This window comes from Rhagoletis zephyria, unplaced genomic scaffold, assembly GCF_001687245.7.
Source record: "Rhagoletis zephyria isolate East Lansing unplaced genomic scaffold, Rhagoletis_zephyria_1.1 Rzeph_scaffold_23740, whole genome shotgun sequence".
Classification (NCBI taxonomy): Eukaryota; Metazoa; Arthropoda; class Insecta; order Diptera; family Tephritidae; genus Rhagoletis; species Rhagoletis zephyria.
Window position 1 is genome coordinate 1 of NW_016180798.1, and position 6,580 is coordinate 6,580.

The 6,580-nt window shown below is 43.0% G+C and overlaps 1 pseudogene; it reads right to left on the reverse strand.

The window, feature by feature from the left end:
* Positions 1-130: 130 nt before the first annotated feature.
* Positions 131-582, reverse strand: LOC108381771 (phospholipid scramblase 1 pseudogene; annotated as a pseudogene).
* Positions 583-6,580: the final 5,998 nt, after the last annotated feature.

The window sequence follows — 6,580 nt, forward strand, 5'->3', positions numbered from 1 at the left end:
AAAGGGCCGCGCAGAGCCGCAGCAGTTTCGCGTGCAGAAGTTGTTTTCTGAAGTTTAATTGAGTTAAATTAAATTTTAAATAAATGTTTTGATAAATTTGAAAGTTAATAAAAAGGGAGAGTTGACGTACCTTCAATGGCAAAGTAGACATTCTGTGCGAGGGTGTTCTTGATGGCGTACTTGTTGTTGGTCTCCCAGCCGGTGAACGCTTCCAGCATTTCCACCTTCTGCTCCACCAGCAGCTGATCTACCACGGTGAGGTACTCCAGGCCGGGTGGAATGCTAGGGTCACGATTGGCCATCGGTGGTGGCTGGGCGAAGATTACTGGAGAAAAAAGAGGTAATTTGTTGTGTAAAAATAAAATACTAAAAGTATTTTTTGAGTAATTTTATGATACCTGTTCCCGGAGGAGCCGGTGGCATGTAGCCGGCGCCGGCGCCGCCGCTGCCCGCTGATCCGGGCGGTGGAATCGGGTAGCTTCCCGTGGCGCCGGGAACTACCGTTCCACTGACGGTGGCCATTGGATAGGCGGGCTGCTGTGGCTGTGCTGCTGCTGCTGCTGCTGGGGCGTCGGTGGCCATTTTCAATTTAGGTTAAGTGATTTTCTTTTGTTTCCGAACAACTTAATAATAATAGCACAAAGCAAGTTATTAGAACGTGCTAATTTAATTGATTTTGATGATTGAATTGTTTATTAAAAAAAGAAATCGATAAAGTCAATTTATTCTATAAAATCAATGTGCTAGCATTTTTTTCTACACAAAAGGTTTGCTTTATTTTGTTAGAAATGAAACAATGACTAGTTGATTAATGTAAAAGTAAAACAATTTTTGCTGCAAAAATACAGTTTTCTCAATTGATAATAAGTCACAAAAAGAGGCGGCCAATTACCAGAGCAAAAAATGTAGAAGCTGAAAAAACAGGTTGAAAGGGGAGATGGCAGTAAAGATTAAGCCGGCTTCAAAACTGGAAATTTCGCTTTTAAATCGCTAAATTTGCATGTTAAATGTGCGTTGATTGCAAATGTTTTGTGCGCGCTTTGTTTAGCCAATATTCAAAATGTGTGCGTGTTTAGTTGCCAAAAAAAGACGAAAATGACAATTAATCAGCCCAGCACCAGCATAACAAGCTCAACAAAACTGCAAGTTTCAAATTAAAAGCATTAACTAATTAAAGTTAAAAGAAGAAGATCAGAGTGTTGACAAAAGAGTGTAATGTTGAGTAGATAAAATCAGTGCAAAATTGGTACAAAATAGAAGCAAACAGTAAAAATTTAAGCAGATAAATTTTGAAAAGGAAAGTTTCAGTTGCAGCAATTGCAATTGCAATTGCCAACTGTCCAATGCACTTGCAACCGTTGCAGTTGCAGAAACAGCATCAGNCAAACAGTAAAAATTTAAGCAGATAAATTTTGAAAAGGAAAGTTTTAGTTGCAGCAATTGCAATTGCAATTGCCGACTGTCCACAGCACTTGCAACCGTTGCAGTTGCAGAAACAGCAGCAGCAAAAGCAGCGTCCTTGAGTCACTGCGGCAAAAACGAGCAGCAGAAGCAGCAAACCCGAAACATTAAACAGTTTGTGTGTGTGTGGCTGGAACAGTGAAAACCAGTGCCACTACTCTCTTCTGTTAATGTTTCAGTAGTGGTAGTAGTGGTGGTGGCGTGTGGAAAAGAAGCAAACACTGGAACACAATGGAAGCAATGGAACACGAAATGAATAAGGCGAGAACAGATATGGCAGATTAGCCTCTCTCTCTTGCTGAATTAATGGCACCAAAGTGAAAAGTGTACAAATGTGGTGGGAAAACTGTGTGTGTGTGTGTGTGTGTGTATGTGTGTGTGTGTCTGCCGCACACCGGGAATAAAAAAAGTGAGGTAAAAAGGCGACTGAAACTGAAAAGGGAGTGTCCCCTGCTGACTGACTAAAAATACCTGCAGAAAAAAAATTGAAGGGGGAGAATACTGGTCAGCACAACAGTAATGCTAATTGTGCGTAATTAAATGAGCGGTATAAAACTTTCGTTGTGGTGGTGAAGGCCACACCAAAACAACGAACTGTTTTGCAGATGGTTGTAGTAAACGTAATAATAATAAAAAAGCAGACACTCAAAACAAAAGAAATAAAAGTTTTATAGCAAAAAGAAAGTTGAGTGAAAAATGTATGATTTTTTGTTCGTTAGAGTCCGTTTTTTATTTTATGTTGTTGTATAAAAGTAGATTTGTTTAGAACCAGGTCAACAGCCATTTCGCCAAACTGTCAGAAAAAAAATTGAATAACTGTGCCAACCAGCGTAAGCCAGTAATCTGTTCTATTTTTAAAAATAGAGCTGGTAAAAAAGTACATTACAGTAAAAGAATAGAAAGTCAACTACTTGATCAAATGAACAATGTTTTTGATTTTCTACTCGTTTATATTTAGCAAAAATATGTATAAATTTGATTGATGCTGCTTCACTAGTTGTCCTACAAAGTAAACACTAAGAACAACCAAATTCACTTTGAGAAAATGTCCTGCAATTGCAGAACTTTTGACAAACCACACAGTGAATTGTGATTCTCGAACCTGAAACTACACTCGATGGAGAGCTAGTCTCAAACGCTCAGCAGTAAACACTACAAAGGACAAATGACCAGTTGACGTAATTGCCTTGGGCCGTAAGACAACGTTAATAGAAATGAGAAACGAACAACTGGGCGTTTAAAATATTTTATTGGTTTTTTATTTTGGTTTTTAAAAGTACAATGAAGAAGTTTTAGTTTGATGATGACAATCGCAAGTTGCTACAAAGTGACGTCAACGAGCTTTGACTGGGTGCCCTGTCATTTTTGAAGAAAAGACGGGCGCTTATAACTAAAATTAAAGCTTTTCTTCTGATCAGGAAAAAGAAAATTGTACATCACTCATTGCGCTTGCATTATTATCTCCAATGTGGAGCGAGCTAAAACTAAATTGTATGTGAATAGAGTATGTGTGTGGAAAAAGAAATATTAAAGGAAATAGGAAAACATGTCAATTTTGAAATACAGGGAAAGTCCAGGTCACAACAGAGTAAAGTTTATGCACTTTTCTTTAGATGGAAATAGTCGGAAAGACAATTAGGTCTTGCACTCACTGAACTGCCGCATCAGCGCCGAAGAACTGCCTCCTCAGCAGTCCCTCATTTCACAGACCACTGCCTCAAGTGCACTCAACCTCTCTTATCCCTTCCGATTGTCTGACTGGGTAAATCATTGCGCAGCCAAATTTTTTGAGCCGGTTCGTCAAGGTTGCTCGGCCCTCTAAGTGCAATGCAAACAGTGAAAACTTCATCTTCTTGCCCATTGAATGTACTCCTTGAGAAGTTGCGCGTCTCAGTCTGGAAAACATCGTGAGCACTCATCATGGGGAAATTTATGGAACAAACCCCTCTCTGAGCCCAACTGACACACAGACATCAACATCCTCCAAACGGTCCTGGGTGTCTAGACGACCTCCTGTAACTGCAATTGAGACGGCTCTTTGAACCTAAAATAATAAAATGTCATTTTCTTTCTGTCAAACAAATCACCCCATCTTTCTTTGGCGGATGTTTAGTGTTGATGATTCACATTGCCATTTTTGGTACATGTCGACAGTGTCCACTTCAGACACTACTCGAATGCTTTATTAGCGGAAGGCAACATTTAGCTTTGCTATTACCAGAAAATGGGGGAATGAAAGGCGGACGCATGCAATTATGTGACTGGTGATAGAACAAGGGAGAGATGATCGATATTAAATAGGCGACAAGAGATTAGCAATCCTCATTCATTCCTCTCCTCTGAAGATGCGTGCATTCATCATCTTTGTCACTTTCTTTGTACTTGCTTTATTTGCAATGGGCGCTACTCTGCCCAAAGCCCATCACCAACCACCGTTGGTCCAATACCAATGGACCCCACAAGACCGCAAGTCATCAATTACCGGGTCCTTCCTTATTTTATCATCACTTACCTGCAGTGAAATTACGGGACACCCTCTACGGTTACCAGCTCAATGTGGCTGTTTGCTCCAAGAAAGAGGTTGAAGGGCTTTTCTACGAGCTCTCCATTTTCAACCTGAAACCTTTAGTCACCCCTCTGCGTGACACCGTAGAGATGCTCCTCCGACAAGTGTTCGGTCTGATGGCGACTAATAGCTGGTACCCGTCAATAGCTGAGGCGTGCAGTAACATCATGGTGGTGACAGCAACTTCATGTCCACGCCAAAAATGCCCCAGCATTTCATGCCCAACTGCTGATTGTCCCCGTCAGACCGCGTTGCGCCGCCTGCCCACCAGCAGGAGAGAAAACCATTTTTGCCCTCTTCTGGTGGCCCTACATCCCTTTTGGCACCATTCTGGGCGTCCCATTTTGTGCGCCCTGCCTCTCGTCGGTGTATGGTGTCGGTGTCAGTATAGCGACTACCGGCCTGCATCACTTTTTGGCTGGGAGCATTACCAGCAGCTGGAGTATCACGAGTTCTTACTTGGATTGAGTTATCCAAAGGAGCTGAGGTAGGTAGCTTCCAAGGCCGACCGTTTGCATCTTCTGACAATCGCCGCTACCGAGCCGCACCATCCGACCAGAAGCAGGGCGCACAATGAGACGCCCAGAACTGTGCCGAAGGCAATGTATGGCCACAGGAGGGGACAGATGATCTTCTCTCTTGCAGATGAGGGGCAGGGGGCGCACGCCTGACGGGGACAATCAGCGGTTGGACATGAAAAGGGGCACTCTTGGCGTAGACATGAAGTTGTTGGGTTGCCACCAGGATGTTGCTACATGCCTCAGCGAATGACGGGTACCAGCTATTAGTCGCCATCAGACCAGATACCTGACGGAGGACCATTTCTACTGTGTCACGCAGTGGGGTGACCAAAGGTTTCAGCTTGAAGATGGAGAGCTCGTAGAATAGCCCTCCAACCTCTTCCTTGGTGCAAACAGCCACTTTGCGCTGGTAGCTGTAGAGGATGTCCCGTAGCTTCACTGCAAGTAAGATACGATGACATAAGGAATGACCAGGTAATGGATGACTTACGATCTTGTGGCGTCCATTGGTATTGGACCAACGGTAGTTGGTGATGGTTTTTGGGCAAAGTGGCGCCCAGTAAGCACAATAAAAAGTGACAAAAATGATAAGGACTTGCATCTTCAGAGGAGAAAAGTGAATGAGGATTGCTTATATTTTTTCGCCCTGTTAAAGTCGATCATCTCTCTCACTTGTCCCATCACCAGTCACACAATTGCCTGCGTCTACCCTTCATTTGCCCATTCTCTGGTAGTAGTAAGTCTAAATGCTGCTTTCCGCCAATAAAGCATTCGAGTGGTGTCTGAAGTGGACACTGTCGACATGCACCAAAAATGGCAATGTGTATCATCAACACTAAACATCCGCCAAAGAGAGATGGGGAGAGTTGTTCGACAGAAAGAAGATGACATTTTTATTTTAAGTTCAAAGAGCNGAAGTGGACACTGTCGACATGCACCAAAAATGGCAATGTGTATCATCAACACTAAACATCCGCCAAAGAGAGATGGGGAGAGTTGTTCGACAGAAAGAAGATGACATTTTTATTTTAGGTTCAAAGAGCCGTCTCTATTGCATTTACAGTAGATCTCCTAAACACCCAAGATCGTTTGAAGGATGTTGATGTCTGTGTGTCAGTGGGACTCAAGAAGAAGGGGTTAGTTCCATAAATTTCCCCATGATAAATGCTCACGCTGCAANCCGTCTCAATTGCATTTACAGTAGATCTCCTAAACACCCAAGATCGTTTGGAGGATGTTGATGTCTGTGTGTCAGTGGAACTCAAGAAGAAGGGGTTAGTTCCATAAATTTCCCCATGATAAATGCTCACGCTGCAGCTCCTTCCTGAGCCAGCCTAACCAGCCTCTCTGGTTCAAAGACGTGAAAGAAGTTTCTCACCTTGATGATGTCTGCGCGAGGCAACGCATCCGAATGCAACATCCTTTCGAAAAGCAAACCGAACCCAACTGATGCCAGTGTTACCATTGCCACTATTGCTAACATCAGAACGCCAATGCACCAGTACGAAAAAAGTAGCATTTGCCTCCACACCATTTTGGGCATTTGTTTTGACGCTTGAAAACTGATCGGCGGGTGCGAAATGTGGAAAAGTGATAACTAAGGATTTGTTTTGAATGTTGAATGTTTCGAAAGGATGTTGCATTTGGATGCGTTGACTCGCACAGTCATCATCAAGGTGAGAAACTTCTTGCACGTTTTTAAACCAGAGAGGCTGGCTAGGCTGGCTCAGGAAGGAGCTGCAGCGCAAGCATTAAAAACAGCCCATTGCTCGGCCCTCTAGGCATGCAAACAGTGAAGACTTCATCTTTTTGCCTGATGAATGTACTCCTCGAGAAATTGCGCGTCTCAGTCTGGAAGACATCGTGAGCACTTATCATGGGGAAATTTATGGAACAAACCCCTTTCTGAGCTCAATAGACACACAAACATCAACATCCTCCAAACGGTCCTGGGTGTTTAGACGACCTCCTGTAATTGCAATTGAGACGGCTCTTTAAACCTAAAATAAAAAATGTCATTTTCTTTCTGTCG